At 37.6% G+C, this 15,104-nt stretch overlaps 1 pseudogene; it reads right to left on the reverse strand.

Annotated features, from left to right (window-relative positions):
- LOC102497422 (40S ribosomal protein S3a pseudogene) overlaps positions 1-5,674 on the reverse strand; it is a 22,341-nt pseudogene extending 16,667 nt beyond the window's left edge.
- Positions 5,675-15,104: the final 9,430 nt, after the last annotated feature.

The raw sequence follows: 15,104 nt of genomic DNA on the forward strand, positions 1-15,104 counted from the left end.
AGGGTTTTTGCTATAGGGCGCGTGCGCTCGCCAGACAGACAGAGAGAGACAGAAAGCGAGAAATCACCCCCCGGGGGGATGGCCACACTGCAATCCCTTCTCCTCCATTCTCCTCTCAGGATCTTGGGCACGCACGCACACGCGCCCGGCGTGAGTTTAAGCCACTAGGTGCGGGACACAAACCGTGGTCAACTACGTGGGAGTCCAACGACATAGCCATTTTGCTAACTTCTGGTCTCTAGCCTATATTAGGTATTAAAAACATGCGGTTTGAAGAAAAAAAATCATACAATTTTCAGTCTTGAATTGGTTCTTTTATCTTTTGTAATTAAGTTCTTGCCTTTTTATTTCTGGTCTTGTTTGTCCATTGATTGCAATGAACTATACACCACAATGTGGTGTAGGAAAGAAATGAACACTGCGTTGGTCGCTAATGTGGTAGACTGGGTCTTCTGGACCTGGAAGACTGAGCTCAGGGATGTGGCACGTGCAGTTCGCTCTACATAGCTGTGTGCTGACCACAGTTTGTCACTGACATCTCCGAGTGGTACGTAGTGCCACTCGCTTTCCAGAGCTTTAGCGTAACAGATGAAAGGGAACTGCTTTTTATTATTGTTGGCAAATTCCCACTTCATACTCAAAGAATGTTTAAGTGAGTTTGTTTCCTGCCCAATCACATTTGATTAATTCACTTGGGATAATGTAAATTTTATGTGCATGACTGTGGACAGTTTTTTAACTAATGTCATTCGTGTAATTTAATTGTCTGAAAAATTAGGTTGAATCATATTGGAGCACTCCTGTGAGAATTTGGGGTAAAATTTTTAACAATAAAACTGGAAATTATTCATCCAAAATCTATCAATCATGCATCATCTATATATTTGTAGTAAGCTTTTTTTTATGTCTTCTAAGAGATACAGAACCCCATCAAGGTTTGCACACAGCATTCCACCCTGTCTCATTCAGCCAGGACAGTGAGCATGCACATGCCCAGTGCATACAGGGAGGCCTCTGGATGTGAGTATGGGACCATTCCAAGTGGGTCCAGCCTTGCAAAGTTTGGTGTTACTGTTCCTACTGTCTGGCCCCTGTCATCTATCTGTCTAAACTATTTATGAGATGAGCAGCCAAGGATGAGAATCTTTTCTATAACTACGATTGGCTCTTACTTTAGGACACTGTTTGCCCTGGAGCCCTCTTTAGTAATGATTCTTCTCTCTTCCACCCTTCCCTATCCCTGGGCCTGAAGATGGTATAGATATTCTTGTTCCTCACTGCCACTTATAGAAAAACCTTTCTCTGTCATTAATAAATCCTTGTATGTAAATCTTCCAGTTGCACTCATGTATTGACCTCGAGGTCACTGTTGTGTTTTCCTTCTTGATTTTAGTTCTTAGATAAAAGTTGCTTTCTTTTCTACTATTCCTGACTTAATTTTTGGTGATTTGAAAACTTATGTAGCTATTCCTTTTGATCTGGTTTCTTTGTTCCTTGACTTTTCTAAAATGTTCTCCTTTCATTTACATAAGATAGTCAGTATTATGGTTACACAGTGTGGTTTCTTTTTCACCAACAACAGTTAAGTTCTCCAAATATCTCACTTTTGGATATGGGTATGACTACACTTCTTTTATTTTTAGTTTATGCTTGTTGGTACCCCTCTGGGGCCAAAATCAATTGATCATTCATAGCACTTTTTCATTGTACCTAACTACAACCTTATGTCCGTTTATTTATTCACCTTGTATTCCATGACCCATCATTATTTTAAGTCCCTTTCCTTTCGGTCTGTCTGTCCTGCAGAATTTTTTCTGTGGTTAACCTGTGATTAAATCCATCTTCCTGCCTACTCCACATCTGCTACCATATAGCTAAACATGGCTGCAGAAAAAACACAACGGTAATGATTGTCTTCCTTGAAATTTATGACCTCTAATCTCAAGTGGGCTCTTAATACTGTCTGACAATCATATTATATTTCCCTAGTCCATTTATTCTCCCACTCTCCTTGAAAAATATTTCCTACTTCTTCTTCTCTCTTCAAACTTCTAATACTTCCTCCTTAATCCTAACTCCCAACTGATGACCTTGCTTTCAGAAAAAATAGAAACAATCAGAGGAGAATTTCCATAAGCCCCTACCGTAATAACTAACCATCGACTTGCATGGTTGGACAGTGGATGACTTCAGGGTGTTTCTGTCCCAAGAATCCCTCCCTATGACAGGAGACTGCTTTTGGCCCCACGTTAAGACATTCTCCTTTATCACCTTCTCCCCAGCCCCACTCTTTCTCCTAGAAATTTGTATCAACCTACAAACATGCCCTAGTTTTCATTTGCAAAGAATTTGTGAATTCTGTTCTCCTACTCAGCTACTATCACTGATTTTCCCATTCTTTTACAGAAAAAATTTGCAAAACACTGTCTAAATTCATTGTCCCCAATTCTCCTCCTACTGTTTTGTGTTTGTTTGTTTGTTTGTTTAGGAGATTTTTGCCTTAGGGTACATGTACTTACCAGAGACAGAGAGTGAGAGGGAAAGTGAGAAATCACCCCCTGGGGGGATATTCACACTGTAATCCCTTCTCCTTCATTGTCCTCCTGGGATCGTGGGCATGTATCACATGTGCCTAGCATTATTTTCAAGCCCCTGGGTCTGGAACTTCAACCGCCATCAGCCACGTCGGAATCTAGTGATGTAACCACTATACCATCTGCTGCCCCCCACTTTCTTTCTTAAATCTCTTCTAACTGGGACCAGCAGGTGGCTTACTGGTTACATCGTTGGACTCCCACATGATTGACTGTGGTTCAAGTCCTGGACCTGGTAGATTAAAAATCATTCCAGGGGTGTTTATGTGCTCGTCCAAAACCTAAGAAGGGAAATAGAGGAGAAGGGATGAAGGGATTGTGATACGGCCACCTTCCCCGGGAGGTAATTTCTCTTTCTGTCTCTCTCTCTCCAGTGAGTGCACTCACCCTATAGCAAAGAACTCTCTAACAAACAAACAACAAAGTCTTCTAACCAAGCTTTTGAACATAGCCTTCTAATGAAAATTTTTAATTAAAATCACCACAGATCTCCATGTTTCTGAATCCAATTGTTAGTTCTTATTTACCATCTTATTTAACCTATTATTAAAATTTGATATAGACGATCACTACTTTAAAATTTCCTGATGTGGTTTCTAGGATACCACATTCTCTAGATATTTCTCTATCTCACTGGTTACTCTTTCCTTTGAGAGTTTCTCTTAGTCTCTCTGACCATAATTCATTGGAATATCCCCAAAGTCAGTCCTAGACTCATTTTTTTCTCCTTACTCTCAGTATTTTGACATTGTTATCTTTTTCATGATTTCAAAATCATTTTTCTGTGGACAACTCCTAGATAGATATTCTAGTGTGGACCTCTCTCAACTGCAGACCTCTTTACTTAGGGATCTTGTAGGTAGGTAAAATTTAGCAGTCTATAATTACTTATCTCAGTAAATGGCAGCATCACTTTCATTTTCTCAGGCCCAAATGCCTGGCGTCATAGGTGACCTCTGTTTTTCTCTCCTAAACTGCATCCAATCTATCACCAAATACTCTCCACTCTACTAATCAATCTGCACTCTCTTCCTGACTATTAGTTCAGAACAAGTCATCATCATAGCTAAATAACTGCAATAAGTTTCTAGCTGGTCTTCCCATTTCTGCCTTTGTTTTCTCAACAGTTCATTATCAGTATGGCTGATATAAAACATAATCTCATACATGTCACTTGTCTATATAATCTCTCTGGTGGCTCCTCCTTTTACTCAGAGTACAAGCCAAATTCCTCACATTGACCTACATAATTTGATCTGGTTAGGGATCTACAATTATCTTCTCCTGGTTGCTCCATTCAGCCCATATTGACTACCTTGTCTTCTTCCCGTACTCCACACGTAATCTGCCTTCAAAGCTTTTGACTTGTTATTTCCTCTACAGAACAATTTTCCACCATAAATTCAAATGACCGTATTCCTGTCTTTCATTGTAGATGTGTTTAAATATCCTTCTCAGTGAAGCATTTCCTGGCCACCATATTTGAAATTCCATTCCCTTTACTTATATATTCCTTCCTCTATTTTTCTCATGATTCTTATCACTATCTAGCTTACCATATATACATTTTATTTGTTTATTTTATCTATTATCTATCTTCTTTTGGTAGAGTGTGTGCTCCATTCTGTTTTGTTAACTATTGTATTTGCTAGATTAATTCCTGGCATATAGTTGGTATTTAATAAATATTTATTACAAGAGTGAATGAATTAATAAGTAAATGTACAAATATTTCATTTGTCTAATGCCTGAAGCTATTATTGAGATCCCGGAGGGAAATAAAGACTGCAACAGAGAAAAAAGAGAGAGAACACTTCCTTTACAAGTTTTGTAAAATTTTCATTGAGATAGAAGACTATCTAGCTGATGATTATTTCAGTATATTCAGAGAGCTAAGACATGTCTACAAAATGTGTAGGATTCATGTCTATATTTAAAGTTATGTAGAGTACATGAAAAGCACTCATTGTTCGGAACACCTGTTCTTTGTAGGAGTTTGATTGAACATTTAGGTGAATTTCAGTGCATCTCCCAGTACTCAGTAGAGTAACCACCAAATTATGGAGAACACAAAATTTGCAAAGTTCTACTAGCACTACTAGAAATAAAATAAAGTGATTTAATACATTTTCTGTAGTGATTTTCATTAATTTTATGGTGTTATTTCTTTATGGATTAGAATTGACTCTCCTAATATTTAGAGCAAAATTACAGGACCATATGAGGTGGGGAGATCTGTGCCTTATGACTGAAGTTTTTGCACTTGGATTGTATGCAGAACCCTAGACAATTCCCTTAGTTCTTATAAGATCTTCTTCTCTCTCTCTCTCTTTTTTTATAATCAGTTATTAACACTTTATATACTTATGGAATTTACATAGCACATTGTTAATCAGACTGTACTTCCTTTCCTGCCAGTAACTATTGAGTTACTTTGCAAGATAGGATCTTCTTTCTTTCAGCAAGTGAAAAGCAACCAGAGACAGCAGCTTGAAGAATTCCAAATGCTGTGAAAAAAAAAAACAAAAAACCCCCCCAAAAAAACAGACATGAATTAGCAGAGGGAGGAGAAGGGAAGTGGAAAAGAGCAGCCGCATGAGTTTGTGGGCCTGGCTTTTTATCATGCCTACTCTTGGGGCCGCATCAGTGGCCTTGCTTTCATGCCAGAAGCCATGCAAGTCATAATTAGAATATGGAATATTGCAAAGAAAGGGGAAAAGGCCCCATCTGTACAGCCACTTTAACTACAAGCCCAGAACCTGTTTTACAGCTGAGGCACAAAGACCGTATTAATACATGTGGTTAGTTCCTTCTCTATGCATACTGTAGATTCATTGTGTCTGCTTTTCCTAGGTGGAGCAAACACAGACATACAATATTTTGTTCTCTCTTTGCTGTTACACTTCCTTTCTTGCCAGATGCAGCAAACTCCTTCCTAAGCCATTCTGTCTGTACTGCTCTGCACATTGACACCCATCATCTTGCAAGTGAGCAGGGCTGTCAGCGCTGGATATTTTCTCCTCCATTGTCACTGGTCTAATGACATCCTCTGGTTTATGTGCTTTTCTCTGCAACACCATCATGAGCTAGAATAACTCACTCAGTCAGGGTGTTAGGCACCTCTCCTATAATTCATGCCAAGTAAAGGAAATCCCTAGACTTAAGGACAAATAGTGCAGCATATGTACAGAATACTGGGCAGTCTCCATGTGTAAACTTTCCGTTTAATGTAATGAAACAAAGCATCTCAATGTGCATGGTGCTATTTTGCAGATAGAGAAGGAATTAGGGATGAGAAACTCTAGTACAATAGGGCCATTATTTCTAAAATCACCTTTGTGAGTGAGCATTGTACATCTTTTAGTTTCAGAGATGAGGTTGTTATGGGAGCGTCACAAATGATTGTTAATTATTATTTAAGCCCAAGGCTTGACTGAATCATAATACTAATGAAACTCTTTGGGAATAGTCTTTAAACTGCAATGGTTTATACAGATTTGGTATCAGAGTTTGATTAAACGGGCTTACTACAGTATCAGTATGAAAATGCATACATTTTTGTATTTCTAGAGGCCAGGAGTGCTCAGCACTTAGTAGGTGCTTACAAATACATTTTAAACAGTTGCATTTAATTTACTAGATTTGAATAACCCCCAATCAGGTTTTGTTTTGGCAGATAAAGTCAACTGCGAACTGTGTTCTGGTTGCTCTAAAAGTAATTTCTTAGTAGTACTGTTTTAGGATTTTGTTTAGCAATATCTGTCTAGGAACTTCCTCCACTTTAGCATTTTCTTTGTTAGAATGTTTCAGGTCATTATAATCAGAGAACAAACTTTGGGGAATAATATCATGGAGGAAATGTCTCCAATGTATTTGTTTAAATTTTTATCTTTTAAACTTAATACATATTCTGTTTTCACCTTTAGTGAAGATAATTTTGTAACTGAGATGTTTGTTTAAATCCCATTTTGGTATATTTTAAGGTTATTTCAATTATCTTAGTAGCAGCTAGTGAAGGGTAAAACACAATAGGAACATTGGACCATGGATCAACTTTACAACAATCATGTAGCATAATAGTTCTGCCTGCTCTAAAGTGGAAATCATCAGGTAAGAGTACTGTAGCTACAAAATAAATAAATAAATAAAAGCTAATTAATAATAAAATAGAGGAAAAGGTAGGATAAAACATAATTAAAATTGGAACAAGATTGTTGAGAAATTTCTACAAAATTGAGAATAAAAAGATCAATAAAAATCACTTTAATTATCATCTGGAATTATATTGATTTTTTTTTTCTTTTTTGCTATAGAGCATGTGTACTTGGTGGAGAGAGATAGATGGACTTAGAGAGAGAGAGGGAAAGTGAGAAATCACCCCCAGGGGTATGGCTATGCTGAAATTCCTTCTCTTCTACTCTCCTCTTGGGATTCAGGGTATGCACAAGCATGCACTGTGTGATTTTCAAGTCACTAGGTCCGAGACTTGAACTGCAGAGTTGGCCATGTGGGATCCAGCTGCCTTAACCTCCATATCATCTGCTGGCCTATGATGTTTAATTTAAAAGACAGTTTTGTTTTCTCAACTTGGTATAGAAATTGGTTGACTTACTGGGCCGGCAAGTGGCACAGAGGTTAAAGGCACTGTACTCCCATATAAGTGATTGAGGTTCAAGTCCCAGACTTGGTGGCTTGCTTTCTCCCTTTTCCTCTCCCACTCTTTCTCTCTCTGGTCAAATTCAAAAATACTGCTAATAATAAATATAGTTAAGAAAAAGAAATTTGGTTGACTTGGGCCGATAGACTGAGTTTAGGATTTTTCTTATATTTCCAGAATCCCAATCTGATAATTTGTATCTTGAGCTTCTTTAAAACAAATTTTGCCAGGGGGCCAACAGATGGTGTGGTAGTTGAGGGAGCTGGACTCCCACATGGCTGACTGTGGTTCGAATCCCGGACCTGGCAGCTTGCTTTCTCACCTTCCCTCTTGCTTTTGCTATCACTCTGTCCCTCTCTGACTAAATTAAAATAAATAAACAAATAAAGTTAAATAAAAAATCTTTAAAAAACACAATTTTTTCATTTTTCATTAAAGAGAATTTCTTTAAAAAAAAAGCTTAATCATACCCATATCATGCTTGAGAATTATTTTGTATCTGCTAAGAAATCATTTTCTCATTTTTGTTCCTTAGGCAATATAAACATTAAAATAAATAGTTTAGAAAGCTTGTTATACATTGGCACTGAACTAATCAAATTCCTTTACATTAGTTTTTATATTATTTTTTTTCTGAGAGAGAATACATATATAATTTAAATAAATGGTCTCAATATTTTCTCTAAGGCTGACATGTCAAATACAAAAATAAGAAAATAAATAATAGCCTTCTTTGGGTTTAAGCTGGTTTCCTATGTGTTTTGAAAGTACTGTTGATGTCTAAATTTAATAACACACTCTTTTGTTAAGGGATAATAGTAATGTACTTAACTGACATATGAAACATACACACTTCAAAAAAATTGCTAGAGGGCATATGTGCTTGTTGGAGATACACACACACACACACACACACACACACACACACACACAGAAGGAGAGAAAGAGAGAAAGGAGCTCCCAATGGGGGATGGCTACTCTGAAATACCTCTGTTTATTTCTCCTTTCTAGATTTTGGGTTCACATTCATGTGCACCTGCTGTGTTATTCTAGCTGCTAGGTGTGGAAATCGAACTTCATCGTGAGCCATGTGGGATCCAGCAGCCTTAACCTCCTTGCCACTGGCTGGCCCACACACATAATCTTAACTGAATCTTTGATCAACAAACGTCTATGGCAGTACCTGAAAAGTAGGCAAGAGACAAATATCAACCCTATCTTTCATTATAACCAAGTGATTGCAGAATTCTTCTCTATTTACATGACATGTCCTAGATATGTGAGAGACTCATTACCATAGACTTCCTTCAAAATTTCCTCTTCATAAGTACAAAGGAAGCTGATATTTTCTTTTCTTTTTTTTTGGAGAGGTTTTTTCGCTATAGGGCACGTGTGCTCACCAGACAGACAGAGAGAGACATAGAGACAGAAAGCGAGAAATCACCCCCCCGGGGGGATGGTCACACTGCAATCCCTTCTCCTCCATTCTCCTCTTGGGATCTTGGGCACGCACGCACACGCGCCCAGCGTGAGTTCTAAGCCACTGGGTCCGGGACGCAAACTGCGGTCGACTATGTGGGAGTCCAGCGACATAGCCATTATGCTAACTGCTGGTTCCCAGGAAGCTGATATTTTCATACAAAGGAAACAAATATCTTCTAACTTCTCTTGAGTTCTGTTGCAACCCAGAGTGGTCACTGTCGTGGTCCTGTCCATCCCCTTAGATCCCTCGGGTCTGTATGCTCTGTCCCCAGTTTTGGCATACATTTCTGCTAATGGCTAACACCTTGACCTCCAGATATTTGCTCTGGGCACTCGTGCTGCCTCACTTTCAAGATATAGAAATGCCTGGGAGTTTGTTTTGTTTAGTTTTTTAATTTGCTGCAGAGTGTGTGTACTCATAGAACAGAGATAGAAGTAGAGAGAGGAAGAGGGAAAATGAGAAAGCACCCTCTGGGAGGATGACCACGCTGCAGTCCCTTCTCCTTCATTCTTCTCTTGAGATTTTGATTATACACACACACATGCCCTGCAAGCTTTTCAAGCCATCAGGTCTGGGACTGAAACCGCAAAGTCAGCCATGCAGGATCCAGCTGCCTTAACAACATACCCCTAACTGGCCTGAGTTTTTTCATCTTTCTTCATCTCACCACACTCAATAGCACATCTTATGTCCAATGACTTCAATTGCACCTTTGCTTCGCTTAACTCCTTTCTCTCATCATCATTGATTCCTCCTGGGATTACATCCCTAATAAATCAGTTAGATTTAAATTCTTAGCTCCAAATCTATCTCAGACTGAAACTAACCTAAGACCAGTGTACGGAGTTTTGACAAAGGAAAAATATTAAAGGAAATAACACAGCACTTCTGATCTGAGATATTTAAGACCTGGAATATCTCTTCTATCTCTTTAGGGACATTTTAGAAAGCATCCTGTATTTCTGGGTCACGATGTGATGGAGCACTGCTCTGTTGAATCTCTTGACCTCCCTCAGAATTTTATAAACAGTAAATAAACCTGTATTTTGGAAACCACTGGTCTGTATCAGATATTTACAGATATGTAAATAGCCTAGTTTATCTTGACTAGTACAAGGCCTTTTATTGCATTTACACATTAATACCTTATTCCCTTCACCAAATTTGAAGACGCGTACACGTGACCTATATAACTGTTCACACTTTGATGCTGCAAGCTTACTATATAAATGTCCTGCATATGTAGAACAGTTGCTGAATAATTGAATGCTTAAATGAATTAAGAAAAAAAGAAAACGAGGTCACTAATTGCACATATTTATAAGTCTGTGTGTGTCTCTGTATGCACATGAACATGGACATTTAAAGTAGGAGAAACAGTCCCATAGTCTAAGCAGACTGGTTCTCTCTTTCAACATGTCAGAAATAGTTCAGCTACTTAGCAAAGTATGTTACCCTGTAAAACTAACCTTGTAATTTTCACGGTTTTAGGATAGGACCAATACCCAGATTCCTCTCATAAGTGGTCCTTAGACATAAACTGCCCAATTCAGAAGAATTGAATTAGAAAGTTATATGAGAAACTGACCAAATTTATTTTTCGGTATTATGCTATTTTCTTGGCCTCTGATCTTGGGGAAGTGTTGACACATGCCTCCAGTTCCTGCTCTTTAGATTTGCTTCCTGAATGGAGAAACCCTGGGCACTGTTCTCCTTTGTTCAGGTGGTTAATTACGTTTCAGGGTGGCACTCACAGGGCAGAGCACTTTTACAGCTATTTGCCTCTATCTGGCCTGCTCTGCCAATCTTGTTCCACTTGTGGTCAGTGAACCCAAATTCTGGAGAGGTTAGTTTCCCACCCAAACTGCCCCCCCAGGCTAGGAGCCTGAATTTAGCATTTGCGTTCCCTGTCAACTTCATCTTTTTCCATTTGCATTTACCCTCCTCTGGTTCGCATTGAGTTGAACCCAGCATGGTTTTCCCTTAGTTAACTGCTGTGTTGTTCTAGGCATTAATATCATTGTCAGCACAGTTGTGTGAACAAGTTTTATTGGTTATTTTGGGCTGCTTCTGCCAGTAGGAAGATGAAGTCTCTAATAGCAATCAAATGCCTCAGAAAATATTTCATTCCATGTTTGTCACTTGCCATTTCCATTGAAGGGGACTTCAACTTGCTATTTGGAATAATGTTTACTATTTCTGAATAAAAATATTAGTGAAATATGAATACAAAATATAGAAGAAAATAAATTTCACCTGTAATCCCATCCCTCAGAAATAAGCACAGTTAAAATTTTGGTAAATTTTGGGGTTTTTTGGACCATCATGTAGCATGGTGGTTAAGGCATTGGACATTGCCACATGGCCGTCCACGGTTTGAGTCCTGGACCTGAAGGCTTGCTCTCTCTCTTCCCCCCTCTCTCTCTGTGTCTCTCTCTGATCAGATTAAAAACAAAATGAATGAATAAATAAAATTAAATAGTTATTTTTAAAAATTTGCTTTTTTCTACCTTAGTGTTTGTGTATAATTGCACATGCATGAACACACATGCACCCAGGCTCCAATGGTTTATAGAAATTAGCATTGCACTGTAAATACCACTTTTGAATTCAACTTTTCAGCTTAAGATCATATTATACAAATTCTCCAATGCAATTATTCCCAGATAGTATGATTTCGAACAGTTAAGAGAATCTTTTACATTGATAAATCAGTTAATATGCTAACCATTCCATTTTTGATGTACTTAAAGAATGTTTCCCTCTTTTTGCTGTTATAAAAACACCCAGATTGTCCTTACACATCAATTGTGCATGTTAAGGTCATTTTTTAGAACTGGGTATTCTGAGCAGAAAAAAAGTATGAAAACATTTTATGTCTCTTGATTTACTCTTCCCAATTTCTTTCTTCCGAAGATTTTGGCAATTTATGTTTCCCACCTTTTATAGCATTAATAATTATTATTTAATAATAATTATTTAACCAGTGTTAAATATTAAAACTAGGTGCCATAGTGGATATAATTTACAGTTTTTAAAATAATAGTTATAACATTTTCGTAGCTTTCTTGACCATTTGTAATTCTTCACTCAGAGTAACCCATTCAATATTCTTTTTTTTCTACTATACTTTAATTTTCCTATAAAATCTCCTAAATATTAAAGATATGAAATGATTGCCTTCTCTTCCTAGTTTGTCAATTTCTGCCAAATTTTGATTATTGTTTTTATATAAGTCATTTAGATATTTTTAAAATTTATAAGTCTGTCCTTGCTTACATATATAGGAATGCACTCCTCAAAATAGGACCACCATACAGATATGCTATGCTTTCTGCCTTGAAAACTTGAAAACTCTAATCATTCAGTTGCAGAGTATTTTATTAGAAGTAATTGCTGGGTATTTTAACTCAACTACTTCCACAGTTTCTTGGAGGCTTTTCCTCTTTTGGTATAGTTCTGGTAATTCATATTTTCCTAAAATTGAGCATGCCATTGAAATATTTAAAAACAGCAGAAGAATTTACTAATTTTAATATTAAGATTTTCAGTTATATATTCTTGAGAAAAAAAATTTTTTTAAAGGGAAAGAAAAAGGAGTTCCAGTCCTCCAGTCTGTCAGCTCTTGGCCAATCACATACATACTCTGCATGTTTTAGGCCAGCTTCATGACCTCTGTCATCTTAGGATATTTTTTGAATATCAAAAAGAGTTTTCAGCAGAATAATAGAAGTTCATTTGTAATACAGGTTCTGATTTCTTGCCATCCCAGCACAAATGGTCTGGTAATTGTCTACTGGGCTGTGATTCACCTAATGTTCCAAGGGACAATGGGCCTATATATATATATATATATATATATATATATATATATATTCCCTCTTCTTTGGGATCACTGGATCTTAGTGGATTCTGTTCACTTGTGTGTAAACCACAGAATGGCTTTTACTCTTTCCAAACAATATATTCAATGAAATAAACATTTAAATAAGTTATTTTTTCTGGAATCAATAGTTTTCTGCTCTTCTCTGTTTTGTTGTGCAATCTCATATATCTAAGAAGTCCAGAATATTCACTATCTGATAAAAAAGGACATTATGTTTCTTGAAAATATGTAACCTGAAGTTAATGGACATAAGATTTAAAGATAGACAATTTCGGGTTTAGACAGTAGCCCAGTGCTAAAATGAGAAGCTTTGAGAAGCTGACTCACAGGACAAGGTTCTTGGTTTGTGTCCAGAGACCTTCCTGAGTACAAGGGGCGTTTGTCTGCCTATGACTCAGATATGGCTAAGGCTGGGGGTGATTGTAACATCAAGATCCTATTAGACGAGACCAGCAGTTAGCGTTATGGCTATGTCAGTGGACTCCCACGTAGTCAACTGCGGTTTGAGTCCTGGACCCGGTGGCTTAAACTCAGACCAGGCACGTGTGCATGCGTGCCCAAGATCCCCAGAGGAGAATGGAAGAGAAGGAACTGTGGCATGGCCATCCACCCTGGGAGGTGATTTCTTGCTTTCTGTCTCTCTGTCTCTCTCTGTCTTTCTGGTGAGCACAAGTGCCCTATAGCAAAAACTTCGTCATAAAAAAAGATCCTATTGGAGATATGATCTCTCTGTCTCTGTTTCCTGTGTCTTTCTTTCTTATTCATGGAAGAATTAAATTAAATTTTAAACAATGGGAGCCATTTTTTCCCTTTCTTTCAGTTTTCTTTAATAATAGAAAATCACCCTCCTCCACGTAGTAGTTGGAAAGTATCCCTCAGCTATAGGGTCCTCCTCACAGATCTACCTGTGTGACTCTGCTAGTGCCTAACAAAGGAATAGTCCTGGTAAGAAAGAGTAACACACATCCCTGGGCATAGTTGAAGCCATCGGTCATGTTCTGTTCCTTTTCTTCTGTTATACTTCATTTTGGGAGTTGAAGGGTTTTGAGGAATAGAACCTAAACTTCTGTTTTAGAAGACCTTATCATATGTAGGCTGTATTTGAGTTAAATCAAAAAGCAGAAGTCTCTATCATTCTTTGAAAACCCATTGACTTCTGCCCTCATGCCCCAGGTATACTGCCATTATTGTTTGTGCCCTCTCCACCATATGTGTTGACTACATTGAGATTTGGCTGTGACAGTATAAGAGGAAACTTAGTTATTTCATGGTGTTCAAAACAGATATGGTTTATTACCTGTTGATGAGGATGTGTATTGTAGTCTCAACTGGGCTGGACTGAGGTGTATATCTTGCTGGGTAAAGTCTCTTTACAATCTAAATGATGGATAGCAATTAAATGTATACATAATAAATATAATAAATTTTAAAAAATGATGAAGATATGCTTTGGGGAATGATTAGTGTGGGACGCCCATGATTGACTCCTGGTGGATTTTTAAGGAGAAGGAATGAGACAGGCAGAAATGCACGTGGAATACAGACTGTGCTATTTGCCTTCTGCCATGTTGTGTCGCATCTAGATCTTCACGTGAGGTAGCTTCTGGACTCTAGACCTGCAAACCTTGAATTGAAAACCCTCTATTCTGTTAAGCCGACTCTTTTATTATTAACAACAAAATGGACAAGAAGAGCCACCAGGAGGATTGCATTTTTGACCATGAACAATTACTGTAGCTGTCAACCCATCTAGTTTTCTGACAAAAACTAAAATAACTTATGCCTATGCTTGACAGTACATCTATAATTTTAAGTTTCTTCAACTACATTTATGTACATCTTTCTCTATGTGTCCATCCACAAATGCCTTCTGAGCATTTTTTACTCGTTATCATCCTTGGGTTTCATGTTGATTTTTTTTTTTTTCAATAGCATGGACTTTTATTCATTCATGTAGAATCACCTGAAATGATACGGGTTGCATTTAAATGCTCATTAATGCAAATGGCTGAACATATCCATTTCAATGGATACTTAATATCCCACATAGTTAAGTCACTTCAACACAGCCTCATGATAACTCCCACACCAAAACAGTACTTTATTTTGTAAATTTTGACCCATTATGACTCCCATGTTATTTTTTTTTTCAGCTGTCGAGTGTACAAGGTGAAGAGAAATTTTAGTTAGACGGGACTGCACCTGGAATAAATTTCTTATAACTTCATATATGTTTCAAAACTGCTGGGTCCCAAGTTCATTTCTGAACTCCAGAGCTGCCAGTATCATGTGCAGTGTATTAAAGCTACATTATCTGAATAGCTTATAATTCTGCATAAATCAGGTCAAGCAATGTGTCAACCTGTAACAGACTGTGCACTTTGACTGAACATGACAAAATATTCACTCTTGAACTTTATATCATCATTTGATGTCAAACAATGAAGCAAATCCCAACAGTATATACAAAAAAACAGCTTTGCA

This window comes from Tupaia chinensis, unplaced genomic scaffold (assembly GCF_000334495.1).
Source record: "Tupaia chinensis unplaced genomic scaffold, TupChi_1.0 Scaffold145916_1, whole genome shotgun sequence".
NCBI lineage: Eukaryota > Metazoa > Chordata > Mammalia > Scandentia > Tupaiidae > Tupaia > Tupaia belangeri.